At 44.9% G+C, this 26,484-nt stretch overlaps 3 non-coding genes across 3 annotated transcripts; all 3 read right to left on the minus strand.

Annotated features, from left to right (window-relative positions):
* Positions 1-17,822: 17,822 nt before the first annotated feature.
* LOC131730280 (U5 spliceosomal RNA) lies at positions 17,823-17,938 on the minus strand. Its single transcript, XR_009323967.1, has one exon. It is a non-coding gene; the product is annotated as a U5 spliceosomal RNA (small nuclear RNA).
* A 4,203-nt stretch (positions 17,939-22,141) lies between these two features.
* LOC131730281 (U5 spliceosomal RNA) lies at positions 22,142-22,257 on the minus strand. The gene has a single exon (XR_009323968.1). It is a non-coding gene; the product is annotated as a U5 spliceosomal RNA (small nuclear RNA).
* A 451-nt stretch (positions 22,258-22,708) lies between these two features.
* Positions 22,709-22,903, minus strand: LOC131730278 (U2 spliceosomal RNA). Its single transcript, XR_009323966.1, has one exon. It is a non-coding gene; the product is annotated as a U2 spliceosomal RNA (small nuclear RNA).
* Between the last annotated feature and the right edge of the window lie 3,581 nt (positions 22,904-26,484).

Consider the following 26,484-nt stretch of genomic DNA (forward strand, 5'->3'; position numbering starts at 1 on the left):
TATGGCTTCTCCTTTTCTACACGCATTTCGAATGTCATTGTACAACAGATTATTTTGCTCAGCGTCTGAATTTGGCGGTCTATAGCATGCTCCTATTATTATGCCCTTTGAATTTGTGTCCATTATTCTGACCCATATTGATTCTGCATTGTTTTCTTTGTCCTGATTTAACACCTGGGCTTCAAGGCTATTTCTTATGTATAGCGCTACCCCTCCGCCTCTTCTGTCCTGCCTGTCTTTCCTATACAGTGTGTACCCACTAATATTATATTCGTCTCCATCACTCTCAGACAACCAAGTTTCTGTAACACCTATCACATCGTAGTTACTTGTTAGTGCAGTAGCTTCAAGTTCTAACATTTTGTTTCTGAGACTTCTAGCATTAAGATAAATACATTTAATAGTGGTCTTACCTGAGTTGTTGCCCTTGTTTTGATGTAGTCTCCCTTCTGTTTTTTTGTTTTCTCCCCCCTTCCTTTCTAGTTTAAATGCTTCTGTACCGCCTGAAGGATCCTTTCTCCGAGTAGATTGGTTCCCTTTCTGTTTAAGTGCAGTCCGTCCCACCTGTATAGATAGTCCTTGTTGTAGAAAGTGCTCCAATGTTCAAGAAAGGTGAAGCCTTCCTGTGTGCACCACGATTTCAGCCATGCATTTTGATTTTGTATTTCCAGCTGTCCATATGGTCCTTTGCAAGGCGCCGGCAGTATCCCAGAAAATACCACAGTTTTGGTCTTGTCTTTTAATTTCCTTCCTAGCTCTCTGAATTTGTTTTGCAGGGATCTTGGTCTGTCTCTTCCAATGTTGTTTGTACCAATGTGGACGACTACTACCGGGTCATCTCCTGTTCGTTCTAGGAGCCTGTCCACGTTCTCAGTGATGTGCTTGACAGAGGCTCCTGGAAGGCAGCACACTGTTGTAGTAAGGGGGTCCAAACTGCGAACTGAACTTGCTGTGTTTCTCAGTATGGAGTCCCCAACAATCATGACCTCCCTTCTTTTTGCTGGCTGGTCAGCACTGTTTATAGGGTCCTGGGTGTTGTTTCTTTCATTCTCTTGATGTTGGTTTTGGTCATCTAAATGTTGAAGTGGCTCAAATGTGTTGGATGTCTGGATTTCTGGTGGTTGTGTTTGACGAAGTTTCTTTTTTTCCCTGCTTCTGCCTATCTGAACCCAGCTGTTTCGACTCTCTTCCATCTCCCTGGTGGCTTTCAGTCTGCTAGGGGTGCAGACTTCCATGAATTGTGGGTGTGTCAGCTCCTCAAGCTCCTGTTGCTGTCTCATTTCCTCCAGCTCCTTTTCTAGCAGGCTTAATCGCTGAAGCAAGTCCTGGATGGTGCGGCACTTTACACAAACTTGGTTGAGCTCTGTTGGGTTTTCTCGGATTTCCCACATCATGCAGTTGTCACAGATTACTGGCTTGAAGACCATTTTTTTTTTGTTTAGTGTAGCTTCTGCAGCTGTCAACCTGCTTTCAAACTGCTTCTAACTGCGCTGTACTTGTCCACGACTGTACTTCTCCCACGATGTTGCTTCCACACGCTGTCGCTTGGAAGACTGCCTGCCTTTTGTTTGTTTGTGTTTGTGCTGCGTGCTCTGCTCCTCCCCCGTGTCCCAGAACGCCGCGGGATTTGAATCAGCTGCTCCGAGTTTCAGCTGATCAGAAAAATACACGCAGCTGCAAGGCTTTAAGCTGCAATGTTTTCTGATTAAAGCAACTCCAGATTTAAAGATGTAATTCCTCCTTTCTGCTTCTAACTGCGCTGTACTTGTCCACGACTGTACTTCTCCCACGATGTCGCTTTGTGCCAGTCGTTTTGTGTCACTTCTTGACATGTCTTTGCCCTTTAAAACTAATAAGCATTGTGCTTTCCACAATGCATATTTAAAACAACTGAGTAAAATCAAAGTTATCCATTTCTTCTCCTCTATCTCTTGTATCTTCACCCCGAACACCACAACATGGCTGTTCAGGGCCTTCAGACTCGTGTGCTTTCCAAACAGCTCGCTGCTCTCCTGCCACACAACCTTCCCACAGCAGATGATAAGCCCACTCTTCTGCCCCTCAGCCTGACCTTGGGCACCTAGGGGACTTCACCAGGGACCTCCGGTACATCGTCATCCTTACCGGCAGAATATCGTGTGCCACCTGCCATACCAGATCTTTTTGTGGGTTCAGTAGACTCGGGTGGGACACATCCTTCCAAAGCCTCCTTACCACATCATGAGGGACCCATCTCACTGGGCATATTTCAGCTCTGCTAAGAACAATTTTTAAAACAGTTTTATATTCCTTTAAAATGCTTGTTTCAATTGTACAAATCTCCATAGTTTATTAAAAACTTCTTAATACCATTATAAAAAAAGGAGCTTCCCACGCTACTGGCTGTGTTAAAACTGGCTTGTACATCTTTAACCTCTTAAAATGCCCCCCAGATAAAAGCGGACAAAACAAGAGGTCTTATTCTTTTTAAATAAACACAAATCCAAATGCATACATACAAATTTCAGCTATAAAATCAAATTTAGGTCAGGCATACCTATCCCGCCAAACTCCTTCCCTTTGTACAAGACCGTTCGCTTAGCTCTCTCGCACTTTGACCTCCAAAAAAAAATACATCACTTTTCTTATTAATAACAAGAGTACATTTCTTGGAGGAGGGAAAACCACACTCACATACAATAACACAGGAACAATTACCGCCTTCAACACCAACACCCTCCCTTGCAAAGTTAGCTCACTCATTCCCCACAGTCCAATTTTCTGTGACACCTTTCCCATCACATCCTCCCAGTTCTTTACTCCCGACCCCAAGCAATCAAATTTAACCCCTAGAATCTTAATAAAATCCTTTTTGAAGCAGAGACCTACCTGAGGAGGCTCTTCCCACTTGCCATACAACATGCACTCACTCTTCTGTACATTTAGCTTGGATCCGGAGGCCTGGCAGAAGCTCTCTTTATGCTGTAGGACCCGTCTGACAGAGAGCTCATCGGTGCAGGACACAGTAACATCGTCCATGTACATCATGCACTTATTCCGCAATCCACCGCCACCAGGGATATGCACCCCGTCTATCAGCCGGTCTGCCCTAATCAAATTACCCAAGGGTTCAATGCAACATATAAACAGCAAGGGAGAAAGTGGACAGCCCTGCCTCACTCCACTTTTGATTCTCACTACCTCGGTCAATTCACCGTTTATTATCACCCTACTTCCAATATCTTCGTATAAACACTTTATCCAGTTGATGAAGGAGTGTGGAAAACCCATCTTCCCTAACACCATGAACATATAATCATGAGCAATCCTATCATATGCTTTCTCCAGGTCCAGGTTCAAAATACATAACTTATTCATACGCTCCTTCATAAACTGGATTGTATCCCGCATCAAAATTAGGCTGTCCACAATCTTCCTCCCTGGTACCGCACACACCTGGTCGGGATGGACTACAGAACCGATGACACTCCGTAACCGTAATGTTATCACCTTTGCCCACAACTTATAATCCACATTCTGCAAAGACACAGGCCTCCAGTTTTTAAGCTCCTCTCTCTCCCCCTTCTTGTACAGAAGAGTAATAATTCCAACTCTAAAAGACCAAGGCATTTTATCAGAATTCACAATACACCTTAAAACTTCAAACAAATCCTTTTTAATCACCTCCCAAAAACTTGAATAAAACTCTATTGGTAACCCATCATTACCAGGGGTTTTATTTAACTTAAAACTTTTCATGGCCACGGTCAACTCCTCCTCCGACAGGTCTCTTGCCAATCCTTCACAATCCTCCAAACACACCACCCTCTCCACCCCCTCTAAGATCCTCTTCACCTCCCCCTCATCTATCCCCTTTCGCTCATACAATTCACTATAAAACGTCTCAGCAATCTTCTTCACTTCTTCAGTTCCTTTTTTTAGAACCTCCTCCCCATCCTTCAACCCCTCAAAACACTTATCCTTCCCCAACACTTTTTTGAAAAAGAATCTAGTACATTTTTCATTCTTCTCCACATATTCCACTCTGCTCTTAAAAATGATAGATTTAGTTCTCTCCTCAAAAACTTCCCTCAGGCTATCCTTAACCTCCTTTAATCTCCTCGGCACATTCAAACCCCTCTCTCCCCAACCTGTATAAGCTCTGCAATCTCTTTGTAATTTAACCTGCAGCCTTCTACTTCGTTCAGCCTTCTTTCTCCCCTCCTGTATAAAAAAGGACTTAACATTCCCCTTCATCCATTCCCACCAATCTACTATACTGCTAAAGAAAACCTTTAAAGTTTGCCAACCCTCATACTTCCTTAAAAACTCTTTCCTTATTCTTTCATCTTCTAATAATTGAACATTTAATTTCCATACCCCTTTCCCCACTGAAACCATACTTTTAAATTCTAACCTGCAACTTAACATCAAATGATCAGAGAAAAAAACAGGGACTAAACTAAACTTTACACACTTCAGATCCTTAGAAAAGAATATAAAGTCAATCCTTGAACGAAATTTATTATTTGCACTGGCCCATGTAAACCCTTTCTCAGCTGGGTTAGCAGCTTTAAACCCATCTATTAAACTGAAATCCTTTAAAGTTTCTTTTATCAAGTTTGAAGTTTTGTCTAGTTTACAGTCCTTTCCCGGCTCTCTGTCACTACAATTTAACACTGTATTAAATCCCCTGCTAAAATAATTGATCTAGTAGATAAAAGCTCTGATCTTAACACATTTAACAATTCCCCTCGCTCATTTTTATCTGCAGGCGCATACACGTTAAATAAATTAAACTCCTTGTCTAAAAAGGAGAAACTCATTGATATCGCTCTGCCATCTACTAACACTGTCTTCCTCTTTACTCTAATATTCCTGTTCTTTATCAAAATCCCCACTCCATCATTCCTGTTTTCATTCGATCCTGACCACATTGTTTCCCCACAACCCCACCTCTCTTCTAATTTTTTCAAGTTCACATTAAAAGGAATACCACACTCTTGTACACACACAATATCAGCCTCCACACTTTTCAAATAGTCCAAAACAGCCACACTACGCACATCACCATACACACTTCTAACATTTATAGAAATGACACTGAAAGCTATAACTATGAAATAAATAAAGTACCAGACAGCCATCATACCACATTGAAACTAGAAACCTTTCTTCATTTCGGTTGTCCTCACCAGATTCTCATCAGCCCCGCCCTCTAAGAAACGGTCTGACCCCGGGCTTCGGTCCGCTAATGCTCCATACTGGTTTGTGCAGAGAATTGGAGAGGAACCAGGAGAAGAGACCACCACCCCTTGCTTCTCCCTTCCCCCACCCTCTACACCCTCCTCATCCTCATCCTGAGACTCTTTCCCACCACCCTTTTTATTTCTAGATACAACCACTGTATAAGGTTCTTCAGTTTTTCTCTTTTCTTTCCTCATCTCTTGCTCCATTTGTTCTTCCTCACTCACACTAGGCTCTTCCTCAGCCCTTCCTGCAATGGATTCTGGGCCACTTTCCTCTTCCAAATCAGTTTCTAGTACCACCCCACCACTCATTCCTTCCCCAGCACTCTCCTCCCCCTCCTCATCCTGCACACACCCCACCACACCCTTCTCTTTCCCATCACATCCTACTCCACCCTTCTCCTCCACCAAACCCACTCCACCATCTTGTTTCAGTGCCTCACCCTCACCTCCATTTTGAAATTCCTCTCCACTGTCCTTCAACTCCACATCCAAATTCACAACCACCTGATTGTTTTTCTCCAATTCCCGCTCCTCAAACTCTTCTTGTCGTCTTTTATCCTCCTCTCTGTCTCTCCTTGTTTTATTCGCATAAGAACAGGGACAATTGGCAAACACATGATCCTCCGCTCCACACAAATTGCACACTCTCTTCTCTTTGCACTCCTCTGCCACATGTCCCACCTTCCTGCATTTCTTACACACTACCTCCTCACAATTCATAGCAGTATGTCCCTCCTTTCCACAATTTCTACACAACATAGGCTGTCCAAAATAGTGTACAAATCCTCTATCCCCTCCTAACCGAATATATGCTGGGATATGAGCCAAACCATTATACCCATTAGGATTCCTCCATAACCTACACAATACTTTCCATGTCCCAGTCGCTACCCCATCCCCATCAGTCCCCATAACAGGAGCTCTCAAAACATAACAATACTTTGTCAACCAAGTCCTAATATCTTCTGCTCTCACCCCTTCATTAAACATACGCACAATTATCATTTTCACATCAATTTTACTCAGCACTTCAATATCAAAAATTCTACTTTTCCAATTTCTTTTTTTCTCCCAATCCGCTAACAACCTTCTTAATCCACTCTCAAACTTAAAACTAACTTCCTAAGAATTACTGTCTGGAAGCTCAATCAACATGTTCAGCTCTCTAGGACTAACTCCAAACTCCTTCTGTATTACCTGCCTACTGAAATGTATCCTAGAAAAGCGAACTTTTCCTTCACCCTTAGTGAACTCCTGTTTCAGGCTAAACCTTACACAGTTCACCCTCCTCGTCCCAAACTGTGCACCCACCATACTACACTAACCCTCAAAAAAAAACAAATTAAAGAAAGAAACTAAACAAAACAAAAACACTAACCTCAGGAGCGCCCCCTAAGGGACCTCCCGACCTCGCCTCCAGAAAAAAAAACTGGCTTCTCCTTTCCTTCAACTCCTCTTCCTCCAAAAAGAAAACAGCTCTGGGATATCTGAAAGAGAAAAAAAAAACTACAATTAATATTACTTAACCACCGATACCGATCGCAACCCTTGATCTAAGCCAAGAGGCCGAGAAGCGATGCCCACAATGGTTTTGACCAAACGCCCCGGGCGCGGCCGCCGGAGCTGCCGGGGTACTCGCTTCGTGGACTGAGGGGGAAAAAGAAAAAAAAAGAACAAGAAAAAAAAGGTGCCAGGCTCTAATTATTAACACGGCCGCCGCTGCTGTGCTCGTTCTGCTTTTAAACCCATGTCGAGCCCCACCCCGAGGGGCAGGGCTAGCCAAAAATTGCATTGAACTCATAAATGCTCCTCTCCACGGAAATCTTTAGTAAAATACTCTTTTATTGAGATTTTACCATTTTTTTACATTTACACCCATTCGTTTTTTTTCATTCATTATACATTTCTTTTAAAGATGACATTCATGCATACAGACATACATTTTGTTTTAAAAGCATTTAAAATACATTTAAAAACACCAAGACAATTGTGCTTTGTACAAGGTTAAAACAGACACAGATTAAAATCAACATGAAAAAAACCTGTGCTGCTTTAAAAGTGACTGGAAAAAAAGAACCATCTATAAAAAATCAGTGCTTGTGAGGGCCGGGGAGTGCTCTCTAAAAAAGTTCAAAAGTGAACATAAAACAAAACAATAAAACTATAGAACTAAAACAGGGACAGGGGAAAAGGGACAGTGTATAAAACAGTGAGTTAAAATTCTAAAATTTTAAAACACTTAAAATGTAACTTTTAATAGTTAACATTAAAAATCTTTTAGATACATAAAACAAACAAAACAAAATCAAATAAAACATTCAAAATAAATCAAATCAAAGTCCATAAAACTGAAACAAAAAGACTACATAAAACCAGGGCACCGTTCAAAAAACGGTCATGCCAGCTAAAAAGGGCGGAATGCTGGCATGACAAAATAAATAAAAGGCTTAACGGTGCCCCGTAGTCCTGCTCCTAGGAGCTAGCGGTTCCAGTTTTTTCCTTCATTCCATCTTCACGTCCTGAAGTCCGGCGATCCTCCACTCCGCGCAGGCCTTGTCCTTCCCAAGGGTCCGGATGTCCAGAATTACAAAGTCCTTAATAAGAGTTTGTGCCCTTCTGGTCGTGGTGATAGTGTCTAGCTCCTGCTTGTGATAGACACAGACGTTACGGCCCTCCCACAGGATCTGCTTGACAACATTGATGACACGCCAAACGCACTTAGCTGTGCTGGTAGCGATTCCTCCCGCAGGCCCATAGAGCACAGTCTCAGCGGTCATCTTGGCCGTGTCAGCAAACCTGTTTAGGAAGACAGAGACAGAGAGCCAGACACTGCCAGCCACATCACACTCCCAGAAGATATGGGCTGGTGTTTCTCTCTTGCGGCACTTTTGCATAGGGGCATGTTTCTACTTGGGCTAGTCCCCTCCTGAACATGAACGCTCGAGTGGGGAGTGCACTGTGGACGGTGTTCCATGCTATATCCTTCTGGACATTACTGAGGCAGCTGTGAGACACATTCTCCCAGATTTTTTGGCTTTGGGTGAGGGAGAAAGTAGCTACTTTTTCAATTTCCTGGGAACCGGCAAGATATTTAGTTACAGCCTTGTATTCCCAGGAGGCCAATTTTGCTTTATCTAAGCCCAATTTATATATAGTGTCCCTTAAGGTTCTATAATACAATGGGGGGTCCCAGGAGTACGGCACGGTGTTATCAATAGTGCAGAGGCCCAAGGCCCTGAGACAGGTGGCAAAATAGAAACGATTCATGTAACATACCTTCCTGTCCAGGGCCTGGATGTTCTTGATAGTTTGCGTGAGCCCCTGCACTCGGGTGAGCTGCACAACGTCCGGGACCCCCTTACCTCCCTTCTTGTCGGCTTTACTCAAGGTGGCTCTCTTTACCCGCTCCATCTTGCTGCCCCAGATAAAGCGGTGGATAATGCGGTCCACCACTTTTTTGGTGGTCCTGTCTGGGGGAAAGATTTTTCCTACATAAGAGAGGATGGGGAACAGTATAGACTTGGTTATTAATACTCTACCCGTCATTGTTAAGGATCTTGTGCTCCATCCGCCAATCTTTTTACGGACCTGGTTAATGGCCGCCGTCCAGCTCTGGGCCCCCGAGCTATTGTTCTCGAAAATGAGGCCCAGAATCTTGATTTTGTCCTTTTTGACAGGGTACATGTCCGACAGTTCCCTATCTACCTGCCAATTTTTAGACACGTAGACTTCGCTCTTGGACTTATTAATCACTGCCCCGGTCGCCGTGCAGTACTTCTCAAGGATATTACTAATCCGAGGTACCGACGATGTGTTGGTGCAAATGAGTGACACATCGTCCATATATGCTGTTGTTTTGACCTGGACCCCGTTGGATCCAGGCAGTTGGAAACCAGTTATATTGGTATCCCTACGAATTGCCTGCAGGAGGGGTTCAATGCACACGACATATAGCAGTGGGGATAGTGGGCAACCCTGTCTGACCCCTGACTGGATAGATATTTTACCAGTCAGGTGCCTGTTCACCAAGACTCGGGTACTAATGTTTGTATATATGGTTTTAACCCACTCCCTAAGTCCAGGAGCGAATTTCATCTGGTCCATCACTTTGTACATATATTCATGGCTTACCCTATCGAACGCCTTCTCCTGGTCAAGGTTGAACAGGCAGAGGGGATGGTTCCGTTCTCTAGAATAAGCCAGAATGTCCCTTGTTAACATTAAAATATCAGTGATGGACCTCCCTGGGACGCCACAAGCCTGGTCGGGGCCAATGACCAAAGGGAGGTGTACTTGTAGCCGGAGCATCAGAGCTTTGGCTAGTATCTTGTAATCCACGCAAAGGAGGCTGATTGGGCGCCAATTCCGTAGATCTTTAACTTCCCCTTTCTTATGAAGGAGAGTAATTACACTCTCCCGCATAGAAGGGCCCAACCGCTTCTCCCTGTAGACCGCTCTGTAGACCTCCGCTAAATGGACTTTTAGCGTGTCCCAAAAAAGATGGTAATACTCACCCGGGATGCCATCTGGACCTGGCGTCTTACCGGTGTTCATGGTCTTAACCGCCTGGGTGAGCTCCTCCAGCGTGAGTTCTGGGTCCTTCTCCTCCTCCTCGTCATCCCGCACTGAGTCAGGCTCCAACTGGCTCAGGAACCACTCTATCAGGGTGTCATCTGTAGCTTTGATGTTATATAGGTCCCTATAGAAGTTCTCTACCACTTTTTTCACTCCCTCACTATCCTCTACTATCCTCCCCCTGCTGTCGAGCATGGAGGACATCAAGTGCCGCTTCTCCCTCGTTTTCTGGAAGAAGAAGCGGGTACACTTTTCGTCTTCCTCCATTTTTTGCACTTTTGCATTGTGCATGACCTTTCGTTGTTCCTCCCTACAAAGCACTGAAAGATCTAGCTTGGTCTGGGCTATCTCGTCGCTTACAGGGAACCCCCGAAGCTGAAGCAGGCTCAGACGCTGGAGAGCAGCATTCAGGTGTTTATATTTGGCCCTCCTTTCTTTTGCTTTCCTCTTGCCTGCTGCTATGAAATAACCCTTAGTTCTCATTTTGACCATCTCCCACCACTCTATAGGGGAGTTGAATAGGTCACGCAAAGTGGTCCACTCAACAAGCCTGCTCTTATAGGCTGCAGCTATGGAGGGGTCGTCGAGTAAGGAGGTGTTTAGTTTCCAGACCCCTGACCCCATCTGGGAGGTCTGAGGGACCTGCAATGTTACCTGCAGGAGCCTATGGTCAGAGAAGAAGACGGCCTGGGTGTCTACTGCCGTCTTCGTAAGGGAGCTGGTATGCAGGACGAGATCTATACGGGAGAAGGAGGTCCCAGATGAGCTCACCCAGGTAAAGGGAGGCACCAGGTCCTTACCTGCATCACACAGGGAGAAATCAGATATTACGGAGGACAAAACTCTACTAGAGCGGTCGTTGCGTGGCCTGCTCCGGTCTACGTCCCTTAGAGCACAATTGAAGTCACCTGACACGATGACGGGTACGTTCCCCAGCAGGAGTGGACGCAGCTGTGGAAAAAATTGAACTCTTTCGTTTTGGTTAGTGGGTGCGTAGACATTGACCAGTCTGAGGGGAGTGTTGTTGTATGTCACATCCACGCTCAGAATTCTACCAGGTTCTACCTCCCTGCTGCTGCGGGAGGTAATAAATGGGTTTTTAAACAGGATACCTACTCCGTCGGCTCTGGCTATGTTGGAGCCCGACCAGAAGGAGTCCCCCAGGGTCCAACTCTCCTTCAGGTCCCTATAATCAGGGCTCGACGAAATACCACACTCCTGCAGAAAGATGATATCTGCTTTCAAGTTAGCTAGATAGTTTAGTACATCAAATCTTTTTTGTGTCTCCCTGATGCTCCTGACATTAACAGACACACATATCAGGGCCATCAGGGTAGCTAACAAGAAAAGGAGTCGCTGCGTCCACCCCATAGTGACTATGATTGGGAGGTCGGGACACTCTTCCTACTCTTAGCTCTACGCTTGCTTCGAGGGGGCTTGGGCTTATTTGCAACTCCCATCACCCCTGAGAAGGTACTCACTGCTGCCTCGTCCAAGAAGGCACCGTCTTTGTATGCACAGTACGTGGAGTTGTTTGGGCTATTCAACTCCCCACAAGGTAAGTCTGGTGGAACTTGCTCAGGGCCCCTCGGAACGTGTGGGTCAGCTTTGTCCTGGGGAGGGGTTATGACAGACAGCCTTCTTTGGTTGTTACCGTCTGTTGAATTGGAGCTGTTAGCAGACTTCTGGCTTACCGCGTCCAGGGGTATTCCCATGTCCTCCAGTGCTGTATCTAGGAGGACCTCTAGGGAGCCCCTGGTTTTGCCCATACAAGGGAGGGGGTCAAGGATGCTTTGAAGGGAGGCCCTTCGCTTGAAGAGGGTCATTGCTACCGAGGTACTGCTGGTCAGGGAAGGTGTTGACCCCGACCTCTCCCTCGGTGCATTAGTGAACACCTCTTCTGCGAGGTGTGCTAGGGTTTGTGTTAACGACTGGGAAGGCTGGCTGGGGATGCCCTGGCTGGCTGCTACCTGCCCACTAGGCGGCAGTGTAGCCGTCCCACTCGCCTCCGTCTCTGCCTGCGAGGGCAAGACTGGGGACTTTGTGTGGACATTAGCTGGTTTTGGATCTATTGGGGCCACCTGCAACTTGCTGTCTTTGATCTTGATCTTCTTTCTTTTCCCACCCTCGTCTCTACCCTTTCTTTTCCCCACCCTCGGCTGGTTCTTCACTCCCTTCCCCTCCTTCTCACTCTCACTTTCACTTTCGCTTTCGCTTTCCTCCCCCACGGACTCAATCCTTATGGCGTCATAACGAGAGCCGAGGGGGAGTGCTGGCGCTGAGAGGGCCCTACTCAGGGGGGGGCCGCTGCTGGGTCCGGGCTCCCTCCCTGCCTCGTGTTCTGTATCAGAGGAGCTACTGGAGGAGCTAGTGGAGTAGCTGTTGTACTCTCTCTCTGGGCTGGGGGAAGGGGTCCTCGTAAAACGGGACATGTCTCGGGGGCGGGGGGGTGAGGGGGGTGCTGGTGATGATGGTGGTGCTGGAGTCTGTGTTTTGGATGCTGTTGGTGGTGATGTGGACTGATCTTTGTTACTTGCTCCCTCTTCCTGCTCAGGCCTAGGCTTGTTGTTATTTGCCTTGCTGGCTCTGGCCATGTTGGCATAGGAAGAGGGGCAGTCCTTAAACAGGTGCCCCTTCTTTCCACACAAATTGCACTGCCTCTCTTCTCTGCAGTGGCTGGTCTCGTGGGGGGCGCCGCAGTTCCTGCACTTGACTACAGTACATGCGGCCGCCAGGTGTCCTAATTCCCCACATTTCCTGCAGAGTTTTGGCATCCCATTATAGAATACCAGCCCTCTGTTGGGCCCTAACACTATGGAGTTTGGAATGTGGCGGACGCCTCCAATGCCCGATGGATCAACATTGAGGCGTACCAGCCACTTTCTGGCTCCTGTCCAAACCCCATCTTCGTCAGTAATTTTCCTCCCTTCTGATGACACCCTCCCATAGCGGTTAAGCCATGTTGTAATGTCGTAGTCGCTAACAGCCTCATTGAAAAATTGGACAGTAACAACTTTCATTTCTCTGTCTGTCAGTGCATCCACACAAAATTCTTTGTATGGAGCGAGATATTTATTCTCCCCCCAAAAGGACCACATTTCTTGTAACTTTTGGGGGTTCCTAAAACTGACCTCAAACACTTCCTTAAGCCCTGGCAATTTCACCAAACAATTCAAGTCAGAAGGGGAAAAACCCATACCCCTCTGAAGAATGGTCCGGCTGAACTCCAGTCTCGTCAGTCCTGGCTCCGTTTCCTCTTGCTGGGTCCTTGTGAAGCGCACCGCATTGTGCCTCCTGGTCTCCTGGGTTGGCCGGAACGCCATCCTTCAGCTGGCTCCTCCGATTGGGGTGGGAGAAGCCTCTGGACGTCCGGGTTGTCTCTCTCTGCAGGAAAGAAACAACGTAAGCAACAAATCTGGGCAGTTGAAGGAACTATTACTTTAGTCCCTGAGGAGATGGTCGCCTCGCAAGAGGGACCCCCTCCCCAGGTGAACGGTGTCCTTCCCTGGCGGAGTAGGGGGCGCTGCTTGGCACCGAGACCACGTAGGAAGAATCGTGGCTGTGACGCCTCCTCGGGGTCCGGGGCCGCCCTCTGCTCCTCCCAGATGGCGCCCTCTGCTGGGCGCCGGCTGCTCTCTCGGTCAGGATCTCGATTACAATCAAGGGCTGGGGATGAGGTCGTCTAGGTCATCAAAGGGTCCTCAAAGGTCGTCTGGATGGTAGGTCCTCCTTCTCTCGAACTCCAGGAACGTCTGGAAAAGCCGGAACCGCCTGAAAAAGAAAAAAACTGGAACCGCCTGAAAAAGAAAAACTGCTCTCAACAGTCAACAAAATCTTGAAAGACCCTCGGCCTGGATTGGGCAAGCCAAAACCAGACTGAGCATTAGTCTTCCAAAAAGTTGCCGAGCTGAAGAAAAGCCAGTCAAAAATAAAAAAAATTCTGTTCCTCCTCACCCGAACAAACCTCTCACAGACCCTCGGAGGGAGCGGGCAATGCCACTACCCTCTAAGCCTTAGTCCTTAGAAAGATTTATTCGAACTGAAGAGAAGCCAGAGTGTGGAAATCTTTAGTAAAATACTCTTTTATTGAGATTTTACATTTTTTTACATTTACACCCATTCGTTTTTTCATTCATTTTACATTTCTTTTAAAGATGACATTCATGCATACAGACATACATTTTGTTTTAAAAGCATTTAAAACACATTTAAAAACACCAAGACAATTGTGCTTTGTACATGGTTAAAACAGACACAGATTAAAATCAACATGAAAAAAACCTGTGCTGTTTTAAAAGTGACTGGAAAAAAAGAACCATCTATAAAAAACCAGTGCTTGTGAGGGCCGGGGAGTGCTCTCTAAAAGTTCAAAAGTGAACATAAAACTATATTACTAAAACAGGGACAGGGGAAAAGGGACAGTGTATGGAACAGTGAGTTAAAATTCTAAAATTTTAAAACACTTAAAATGTAACTTTTAATAGTTTACATTAAAAATCTTAAAGATACATAAAACAAAACAAAACAAAATCAAATAAAACATTCAACATAAATCAAATAAAAGTCCATAAAACTGAAACAAAAAGACTACATAAAACCAGGGCACCGTTCAAAAACGGTCATGCCAGCTAAAAAGGGCGGAATGCTGGCATGACAAAATAAATAAAAGGCTTAGCGGTGCCCCGTAGTCCCGCTCCTAGGAGCTAGCGGTTCCAGTTTTTTCCTTTATTCCATCTTCACGTCCTGAAGTCCGGCGATCCTCCACTCCGCGCAGGCCTTGTCCTTCCCGAGGGTCCGGATGTCCAGAATTACAAAGTCCTTGATAAGAGTTTGTGCCCTTCTGGTCGTGGTGATAGTGTCTAGCTCCTGCTTGTGATAGACACAGACGTTACGGCCTTCCCACAGGATCTGCTTGACAACATTGATGACACGCCAAACGCACTTAGCTGTGCTGGTATCGATTCCTCCCGCAGGCCCATAGAGCACAGTCTCAGCGGTCATCTTGGCCGTGTCAGCAAACCTGTTTAGGAAGACAGAGACAGAGAGCCAGACACTGCCAGCCACATCACACTCCCAGAAGATATGGGCTGGTGTTTCTCTCTTGCGGCACTTTGCATAGGGGCATGTTTCTACTTGGGCTAGTCCCCTCCTGAACATGAACGCTCGAGTGGGGAGTGCACTGTGGACGGTGTTCCATGCTATATCCTTCTGGACATTACTGAGGCAGCTGTGAGACACATTCTCCCAGATTTTTTGGCTTTGGGTGAGGGAGAAAGTAGCTACTTTTTCAATTTCCTGGGAACCGGCAAGATATTTAGTTACAGCCTTGTATTCCCAGGAGGCCAATTTTGCTTTATCTAAGCCCAATTTATATATAGTGTCCCTTAAGGTTCTATAATACAATGGGGGGTCCCAGGAGTACGGCACGGTGTTATCAATAGTGCAGAGGCCCAAGGCCCTGAGACAGGTGGCAAAATAGAAACGATTCATGTAACATACCTTCCTGTCCAGGGCCTGGATGTTCTTGATAGTTTGCGTGAGCCCCTGCACTCGGGTGAGCTGCACAACGTCCGGGACCCCCTTACCTCCCTTCTTGTCGGCTTTACTCAGGGTGGCTCGCTTTACCCTCTCCATCTTGCTGCCCCAGATAAAGCGGTGGATAATGCGGTCCACCACTTTTTTGGTGGTCCTGTCTGGGGGAAAGATTTTTCCTACATAAGAGAGGATGGGGAACAGTATAGACTTGGTTATTAATACTCTACCCGTCATTGTTAAGGATCTTGTGCTCCATCCGCCAATCTTTTTACGGACCTGGTTAATGGCCGCCGTCCAGCTCTGGGCCCCCGAGCTATTGTTCTCGAAAATGAGGCCCAGAATCTTGATTTTGTCCTTTTTGACAGGGTACATGTCCGACAGTTCCCTATCTACCTGCCAATTTTTAGACACGTAGACTTCGCTCTTGGACTTATTAATCACTGCCCCGGTCGCCGTGCAGTACTTCTCAAGGATATTACTAATCCGAGGTACCGACGATGTGTTGGTGCAAATGAGTGACACATCGTCCATATATGCTGTTGTTTTGACCTGGACCCCGTTGGATCCAGGCAGCTGGAAACCAGTTATATTGGTATCCCTACGAATTGCCTGCAGGAGGGGTTCAATGCACACGACATATAGCAGTGGGGATAGTGGGCAACCCTGTCTGACCCCTGACTGGATAGATATTTTACCAGTCAGGTGCCTGTTCACCAAGACTCGGGTACTAATGTTTGTATATATGGTTTTAACCCACTCCCTAAGTCCAGGAGCGAATTTCATCTGGTCCATCACTTTGTACATATATTCATGGCTTACCCTATCGAACGCCTTCTCCTGGTCAAGGTTGAACAGGCAGAGGGGATGGTTCCGTTCTCTAGAATAAGCCAGAATGTCCCTTGTTAACATTAAAATATCCGTGATGGACCTCCCTGGGACGCCACAAGCCTGGTCGGGGCCAATGACCAAAGGGAGGTGTACTTGTAGCCGGAGCATCAGAGCTTTGGCTAGTATCTTGTAATCCACGCAAAGGAGGCTGATTGGGCGCCAATTCCGTAGATCTTTAACTTCCCCTTTCTTATGAAGGAGAGTAATTACACTCTCCCGCATAGAAGGGCCCAACCGCTTCTCCCTGTAGACCGCTCTGTAGACCTCCGCTAAATGGACTTTTAGCGTGTCCCAAAAAAGATGGTAATACTCACCCGGGATGCCATCTGGACCTGGCGTCTTACCGGTGTTCATGGTCTTAACCGCCTGGGTGAGCTCCTCCAGCGTGAGTTCTGGGTCCTTCTCCTCCTCCTCCTCGTCCCGCACTGAGTCAGGCTCCAACTGGCTCAGGAACCACTCTATCAGGGTGTCATCTGTAGCTTTGATGTTATACAGGTCCCTATAGAAGTTCTCTACCACTTTTTTCACTCCCTCACTATCCTCTACTATCCTCCCCCTGCTGTCGAGCATGGAGGACATCAAGTGCCGCTTCTCCCTCGTTTTCTGGAAGAAGAAGCGAGTACACTTTTCGTCTTCCTCCATTTTTTGCACTTTTGCATTGTGCATGACCTTTCGTTGTTCCTCCCTACAAAGCACTGAAAGATCTAGCTTGGTCTGGGCTATCTCGTCGCTTACAGGGAACCCCCGAAGCTGAAGCAGGCTCAGACGCTGGAGGGCAGCATTCAGGTATTTATATTTGGCCCTCCTTTCTTTTGCTTTCCTCTTGCCTGCTGCTATGAAATAACCCTTAGTTCTCATTTTGACCATCTCCCACCACTCTATAGGGGAGTTGAATAGGTCACGCAAAGTGGTCCACTCAACAAGCCTGCTCTTATAGGCTGCAGCTATGGAGGGGTCATCGAGTAAGGAGGTGTTTAATTTCCAGACCCCTGACCCCATCTGGGAGGTCTGAGGGACCTGCAATGTTACCTGCAGGAGCCTATGGTCAGAGAAGAAGACGGCCTGGGTGTCTACTGCCGTCTTCGTAAGGGAGCTGGTATGCAGGACGAGATCTATACGGGAGAAGGAGGTCCCAGATGAGCTCACCCAGGTAAAGGGAGGAAAATCCCGGTAACAATAGATCTGCGCCGCCGTAACTCCCAGGAATTCAAAGATGATGTCCTTGGCAAAGTTCCTTCTTCCCATGCTGAACTGTACTCCATCCTTTTCTTGTCCAATGAAACGAATTGTATTCAAAAGTCGCGCCGAGGGGGCAGACATGTAGTCTCCGGTCGCCATCACCTTCTCTTTTCTCTCTTTTTTAGAAAAAGCTGCGGTCATGCCACACACACCTGATCTGAGCCAAGAGGCCGAGAAGCGATGCCCACAATGGTTTTGACCAAACGCCCCGGGCGCGGCCGCCCGCCGGAGCTGCCGGGGTACTTGCTTCTTGGACTGAGGGGAAAAATGGGAAAAAGAAAAAGGTGCCAGGCTCGAATTATTAACACGGCCGCCGCTGCTGTGCTCGTTCTGCTTTTAAACCCATGTCGAGCCCCACCCTGAGGGGCAGGGCTAGCCAAAAATTGCATTGAACGCATAAATGCTCCTCTCCACGGAAATCTTTAGTAAAAGGCGAAAGATTTATTCGAACTGAAGAGAAGCCAGAGTGTGGCTTTACTGGCAGCCCAGCCCTTCCGGCCGGCCCAAAGGCCTTCTCCTCTACCCGGCGGCAAGGCCAAACAAAACAAAACAGGGAACTCTTCCCAAAACGCAAGTGCCGTTCGGTCCCGGCAAAGGGGCGCTTTGCTGCTGCCACCTTGAAAGCGAGGGCTCCTACCCCACTAAACAGCTCCATTTCTGCTTTACCGCTGCGCTCGTCCTCCTCCTCCCACGAGCGCAAGGCCTTCTGGGTACACTGGCCTGCTGCGTGAGCAGAGCAGGCTGTCCATCAGTTAGGCAGACCTGCCTGCCTTATTTGGAACAAACAAACAAAAAAAATCAAAGAGCGGGAAAAATACAACCCAGAAAAAGAGAGAGGGAGACTCTCTCTCTCTCTTGTGCACCGTTCCCGGAGGTACTGCAATACCGGGTCGATGCAAAACAGACCTTACCCTTCCCCAAATATCCCCACTAAAATCTTCCCCATACATATATTTATCCATTTTGATAACATTCTTTATCTTCCAAAGAAACAAAAAATAAGCTTCTATTGGTTCTGTTTTATCATTTTTCTTTTTAATACACAAATTTCTTCTCCCATAACACCAACTTCCCCAAACTAATAATAGATCATACTGCTCTAAATTTTTCCTTTGGCAGTTTTAACACCTCCTCCCCATATAGAATAATCTTCCCATTCAAAATTATATCACAAAACAATTTAATAAGATTACTGCACCTTCCCCAAAATTTCTTTGCAAAAATGCAGTCCCAAAACACGTGCAAGACTGTTTCCTCCTTTTTGCACCTTGGGCACTCTGCGTTTACTGCACATTGATGCCTATACAACCTTTCTTTTACTGACAATCTAAAGCGCACAGCCACCCCAAATCTTTACACTCATTTCCGAGCCATTTTGGCTGTATGCCCTCCCAATTTACTAATTTAAGATTGCCTTCGTACCTTCCTTCCCATCTGTCTCATCATTTCGTACATTTTTTTGTGGTTTAACAAGACCCCCCTTTCTATTTCTTTTATTTGCATTTTTAAAAAGGTTATTGCATGCATGTAGTACTGTGGTTTTGTCTCAGCGTTTGGCACCGTGTTGTCCCAGGGTATTATCCCTCTTAAAACTGCTCCAAACCATAACTGAACAAAATAAAAGGACTTGTGCTCTGTTCCCTTCAACAGTGTTTTACATATCTGATTTAGGAAAAAGCAATCCAGTTTTACTGACAAACACGGTATGTCTCTCCCTCCCTTTGCCACCTTCCCATACATCAATTCCCTATTTACATTTTCATATTTCTTGCCCCATACAAAAGGAAAATATTAACCTGGTTAGGATTATTTTATTTTTTGCGTTAATAGGGAACACCCGTGCCAAATAAACTAATGCTGGTACTATGTCTGCCTTTTATTACCAGAATTCTCCCACTGATGGTCAACCTTCTACATTTCCACATATTTAATTTTACTTTAACTTTCTCAATTTTCTCCTCCCAGTTTTTCTTTATCCTGTCCTTCTGAAAAAAGTGCACCCCCAACATTTTTAGCCCTTCCCTGCACACAGTTATACCTCCCCTGCTGTCCGGCCTCCCTTCCCACTTGCCACAGTACATCATGGACGATTTCTCTAAATTTATTTTTGACCCAACAGCTTCTCCATAAGTTTTTAATAACATGATTGCCCTACCTATGGCCCAATCTGAACATAAAAACAAAGTTGTGTCATCTGCGTATTGGGCAATTTTGACCCTTTTCCCCTTACCCCCTGGGATATGTACCCCATCTATATCTTTGTCTTTCCTTATTAAATTTGCCAAAGGCTCAATGCACAACACGTACAATAACGGTGACATTGGACACCCTTGCCTCACCCCACCTTCTTGCCTTACCCGTTCACTGAAAAACCAGTTGGGATACATGAAGAAATCCAAACTCTTGATATTTTTGGATAAAAAGAAATAATCTAACCTTTTACATGCTCCTCTTGAATTTCTCCAAGTATGCCCTACACCTTTTTTATTGTGTCTCCTATATACATCCACCAAATCATAATCCCCCAATACCTTTTTTAAATACTGTGCAGAAAAATCAGTCGCCCTCTAAACATGTGTTAAAATCCCCGCCCATTAAAACTGTGCGATTGGTGCATAGAATATCAGGTAAGTGCTTAAATGTGTCCAACCTTGTCCCTTTTAATGTAGGCGCGTACATGTTCACCAGACGGAGTCTTCTGTCATTGAGCCTACCATCAGTATACATTAACCTGCCTGGTATGATCACTTTTGTTTCCTCAATGAGAAACCTGGTCTTTTTAAATAATATCCCCACCCCATCCGAATGTACGTTACCAATGCTCCAAACTGAAGCACCATCTTTCCAGTCCTTACTGAAACGTTCAATATCCTCCGTATTCTTCAGGTGGCATTCCTGCAGAAAACAAACCTGAAAGTCCAACGACTTGAGGGAAAAGAACAAGGATACCCTCTTGCCAGCATCTCTCATCCCCCTCGTGTTGACTGAAAACACATTAAAGTTCATTTTCCTGTGTTTTATGTTCCATCTTCTTTACCATCCATCGGAAACATTGTTGTTTTTTTCATGTTGTCCACCATAGAGTCGCTCAAATAGTTTAGCTGGGAATCCACACTGTTTTCCTCGCTAGCCACTTCTGATGGCGGCGCCAGCGGGGAACTCTCTACTGAAGATGGCTCGAAACTCGAGACTTCTTCCTCTCCCACCTCCTCGTTTTCCAAACTCTCGAAACTGTTGGATGTCTCGATCACGCAGACTTTGTTGTCGCCATCCGACTCCTCCTGGTTTAGTTTCCTCTTTTTTGTTCTTTTCCCTTCCGCCACTTCCCAGCCCATCTCGCCACTTTCTTCTGTATCACCCCACTGTTTTCCACCCCCAACAGGTGTATCCAAAATCACCGTACCCTGAGATGATTCTTCGGTTGCCATGGCTTCAGGTAGGTTCTTAACACTAGTTACTGACTTCTCCTTTTTCTTTCTTTTTTCTTTCCCTGCCCCAGACACTCCTGCAACAGGACCCTCAACAGCGGGAGGCTCCAAACCAAAAGCCAGAGGCTCCTCTACCGCAGCCACAGTAAGAGCCCCCTGCACAGCACCTCCAGAAACAGCGCCTCCATCAGCACAGGTAGGCGCATGGTCTCTACTGACTTCTTCTAAAACCACCTCAATGTCTCGAAGTGACTCAGCGTAAGTTTTATGTCGGCCAGGGCAGTCCTTGAACATGTGCTCGGTGGAATCACACAGATTGCAGGATTTTGGTTTTTTACACTCTTTTGCCTCATGTCCCGTCTCTAAACAGTTTCTGCAGAAAATATTTGGGCACATTACTGCAACATGTCCCTGCTCTCCACACTTTCTGCAAGTTTTTGGTTGTCCATAATAATACAAATATCCCTTAACACCGCCGATGTAAAAAGATGCTGGGGGACATTCAAACCCTCCTATCTTTCTCTTAAAACGGACAGTGTATTTTCTATTCCCGTTCCACATTTCGTCATAGTCCATTTCTTTTTGTCCAACACCTAAAACATCACAGTATTTACTCAGAAATAACCGAATGTCCTGCTCTTTAACATAAGGGTTTTGAATGCACACCGTTACGGTTCTTACCCGACTTGCGAACAGTGGCTCCACTCTGAAGTTGGAGATCGGAGAAACGTCCTTAGATTCCAGGCACTTGTTCCATGCTTCCTGGCATAAATAGTCTCCCATGAAGGTAACTTCATACGTGCTTCTTAGAGGAAAATCCCGGTAACAATAGATCTGCGCCGCCGTAACTCCCAGGAATTCAAAGATGATGTCCTTGGCAAAGTTCCTTCTTCCCATGCTGAACTGTACTCCATCCTTTTCTTGTCCAATGAAACGAATTGTATTCAAAAGTCGCGCCGAGGGGGCAGACATGTAGTCTCCGGTCGCCATCACCTTCTCTTTTCTCTCTTTTTTAGAAAAAGCTGCGGTCATGCCACACACACCTGATCTGAGCCAAGAGGCCGAGAAGCGATGCCCACAATGGTTTTGACCAAACGCCCCGGGCGCGGCCGCCCGCCGGAGCTGCCGGGGTACTTGCTTCTTGGACTGAGGGGAAAAATGGGAAAAAGAAAAAGGTGCCAGGCTCGAATTATTAACACGGCCGCCGCTGCTGTGCTCGTTCTGCTTTTAAACCCATGTCGAGCCCCACCCTGAGGGGCAGGGCTAGCCAAAAATTGCATTGAACGCATAAATGCTCCTCTCCACGGAAATCTTTAGTAAAAGGCGAAAGATTTATTCGAACTGAAGAGAAGCCAGAGTGTGGCTTTACTGGCAGCCCAGCCCTTCCGGCCGGCCCAATGGCCTTCTCCTCTACCCGGCAGCAAGGCCAAACCAAACAAAACAGGGAACTCTTCCCAAAACGCAAGTGCCGTTCGGTCCCGGCAAAGGGGCGCTTTGCTGCTGCCGCCTTGAAAGCGAGGGCTCCTTGCCCCACTAAACAGCTCCGTTTCTGCTTTACCGCTGCGCTCGTCCTCCTCCTCCCACGAGCGCAAGGCCTTCTGGGTACACTGGCCTGCTGCGTGAGCAGAGCAGGCTGTCCATCAGTTAGGCAGACCTGCCTGCCTGCCTTATTTGGAACAAACAAACAAACAAACAAACAAACAAACATAAACAACAAAAAGAGCGGGAAAAAATACAACCCAGAAAAAGGGAGAGGGAGAGGCTGGCTCTCTCTTTTTCTCTCTCTCTCTCTTTCTCTCTCTTTTTTGACCTTTCTTGTGCACCGTTCCCGGAGGTACTGCAATACCGGGTCGATGCGTGGAGTGGACGGAGCAAGCCCCGGTTCCATCTCCTGCTTCCAAAAATCAATTTAATATAGACGGGTCCCCCTATGGGGGACGTATCAGATATTAAACTGATAAGAACAGATTTTTTTTGTTTTTAAGTGTTTTATTATCAAAAAAACATTCAAGGTATACAATATACAATATATACAAAAACAATAATGTACAACACAATAAACAAAGTACGACAATACTATTTACCGTGTCTTGTTTTCTATGTCTTGTACATTTTTTTTCATTCTCTGTTATGTTTTTCTGTACATTAGTTTATTCAAATGTATTTACCAGGGTAATTTCCATTTTCTATTGTAATAACCCCATATTTTCTGGATTGCAATACTATATATATCATTTATTAGGCACATTAATCTTTTGCATGATGTCACTAATATACTTTCTTTGCATAACCAGCAGATTTCTTGCCGTCCAAAATGCGTCTTTAATACAGCACGCTACTTGCCAGGCACACTCAAAGTCGTCTTCTGCTACGGTGTTCTGCCATAGACCATACATCAGAAACACACTACAGATGTCATTTTGTGGTACAAATTTCAACAGTAGATCTTTCATAGTGAGCAACACTTGTTTTGCAAAAGTACATTCAATTAACAGATGTTCTACTGACTCCACACTTGTACAACCTGGTCTTGGGCATTTTATCACCGCACTTAACTCTCTCCTACGCATAAACTCTCTGATAGCTAGACAGTTATGCACTGCTATCCATGATACATCTTTATGTCTATTTGTCAGGTATCTAGCAGAGACATTTTTCCAGATTGTTTTACAGTTGTTTTCATGGAATTGACTCACCACCACCAGTTTATCATTGTCATTAATGTTAGGCACGATCTTTCTCTGTGTCCAGTCTTTTGTATCTATGGAACTTAAATTGTTAATGTTAATGAACTTTATAACTGCAGACAGATAAAACGGGGGGAACCAGCAGTATGGAGTATTCATGGGTAAGGTCACCCAGCCATATTTCCTCAAAGATGTAAATAAATAATATCTTAGAAACAAAAAACATTTTGACAGTTATACTGTGATGTCAAACAAATAGAGAGACAATTGCAGACATAAGTGCACCTCAGGATACTCACCAAGTCTGGGATCCTCTTTCCTCCATTCTCTGGTGATTTAAACATTATTGACTGTTTCAGTCTGTCCATTTTTGAGCCCCACACGAAATAGAAGACTATTTTATTGACTGTTCTTTTGCAGTCTCTCAGCAGTGGCCAAACCTGAGCAACATACAGCAGAACCGGCAATAAATCATTCTTAAGCACCAACGCTTTCCCCTCTAGTGTTAACACCCTTTTTGTCCATAAGCCAATTTTTTTTATTGATTTTAGTTAATCTTTCTAACCACATTTTAATAATTGCACCCTCTTTCCCAAACCAAATTCCTAATATTTTAATGAAATCGGTTTTCACTGAGAATGGGATAGAGAGTCTCCCAGACCAGGACCCAAAGTACATGGCTTTGCTTTTTTCAATGTTTATTTTGGCGCCGGCAGCTCGTCCAAACCATTCTGTCACTTGTAATAGTTTGACTGCTGACTGTGCATCATTGCAGAAAACCGTCACGTCATCCATATACAACGAGACCTTTACCTGTATGTTATTACTTCCCGGGATTACAATCCCCTGTATACGTTTATCTTTCCTGACATAGATTGCAAACAATTCAATTGTACAGATAAATAACAGTGCACACAGTGGGCATCCTTGACGGACTCCTGATTTTATATTGAAAGGTTCAGTTTGCCACCCATTTACTAAAACTGTACTATATATATCACTATATATTAAATGTACCCATTTACGAAACTGAGGGCCAAAACCCAACCGTTTCAAAACCTTAAACAGAAACACATGTGAAACCCGGTCATAAGCTTTTTCTTGGTCTAGATTTGACCAAGATTGCTCTTACATTGCGTTCTTTATATAGTTTATAGTATCTCTGACCAGACAAAGTAAATCTGAGATTCTCCGACCAGGTACTCCACATGATTGGTCTGGGTTGATGACCTCGGCCACCACTGTTTTCAGTCTATTTGCGAGTACTCTCGCCAAAATTTTGTAGTCTGCATTTAACAATGTTATAGGCCTCCAGTTCTTAATCTCTGCTTTATCTCCCTTATGTTTATAAATTAAGGTAATCACCCCTTTCCTAAAAGTATTAGACATTTTACCATCTCTATAGCACTCATTAAATACCTCCATCAGATCTGGACCGATTACCTCCCAGAGCTCCACATACAGCTCTGGAGTTTTATTTTTTTTAAATGCCCGAACGGCCTCTCCTAACTCTGTCAGAGTAAATGGTTTATCCATAAAATCCTGTGCTTGTTCACTCAGCGTGTCTGTGACTTTATTAAGGAACTGTTTCCCATATTCATCATCATATGTTTTCTCTGAATACAGAGTTTCATAAAAACAGTTAATACTCTCAAGTATCTCTTTTTGAAGTTTTCAACTCCCCTTTTAAGATCTTTTATTTCAGTGATATTTGATATATTGGAGTGTACTTTTTTGAAAAAAAAACTGCTACAAGTTTCGTCTTTTTCTAAAATCTCTACTTTTGATCTAAACTATTTTTTTTTCCTCTGCCAAGAAGTATTTTTTTAACTCTGCATTCGCTGCTTCGATCTCTCTCTTTACCTCCCACCCCGACTCCTGTAACAAAACCAGGGTTTGTAATTGTTCTTTATTTCTTTTAAATTCTTGTTTCTTTTTATTATTTATCTCTTTGCTTTTCCTCACAAAAAAGTCTTTAATTCTTTCTTTAATCTTTTCCCACCAATCTTTTAAGCCATCGAAACAACATTTTAATGACCTCCATTTAATATAATGCTCTTTTAGTTCTTTTATGATACTTTCTGTTATCAGGTTTACATTTAATTTCCAAATTCCCTGTCCCGCTACACAAGCAGTGGGGAGCTTGGCATTAAACCCTATCATTTTGTGGTCTGAACAGAAGACTGTCGACACACTATACTCTCGTGATTTAAATATAGGGGATACAAACAAATAGTCTATGCGAGATGCTAGACTGCCACTTGCATTAGACCAGGTAAAATCTTTCTTTCCAGACTCTTTTCCCACATCTATCAACCCTGCAGTTTTTGTCATTTTCAAGTGCTTTAGATGTTTTATCTAACCTTATATTCATGGACCCAATCCTACCACTAACCTCGATAATACAGTTAGTCTCCTGCCAGTATTATTGGTTTAGAACTGGCCAAGTAAAAGGGGATCACCGAAAAATGTTCCATTCGCTCATTTTTAAATGGGGAGGCATACACATTAACAAATCTAATGTTGTTACCTTTAAACAGACTGTCTACACATAGTACACGACCAGGGACCACTTCTGTTACTTCAGATATCTTAATACCATTACCTCTAAATAATATAGCAACTCCTGATGCTTTATTATCATTACCCCCTGACCAAGCTGACGGGCCTTGTGTCCACCATTTTGAATACGTAAGGTATGATTTTAAGTGTGGTATGCCACATTCTTGCAAAAAACAAACATTAAATTTTTGTGTGTCTAAAAAGGACAGTATAGAGATCATCCTAGTCATGTTCTTAATGCTCCTAACATTTAGAGTAACACATTGCAGATTATTCATTTGAACTAAATAAAATTTGGCAGTCCAGACAAACAAAACAAGGAAGAAACATAAAAGAGAG

The sequence above is a fragment of the Acipenser ruthenus genome, unplaced genomic scaffold (assembly GCF_902713425.1).
Source record: "Acipenser ruthenus unplaced genomic scaffold, fAciRut3.2 maternal haplotype, whole genome shotgun sequence".
NCBI classification, from domain to species: domain Eukaryota; kingdom Metazoa; phylum Chordata; class Actinopteri; order Acipenseriformes; family Acipenseridae; genus Acipenser; species Acipenser ruthenus.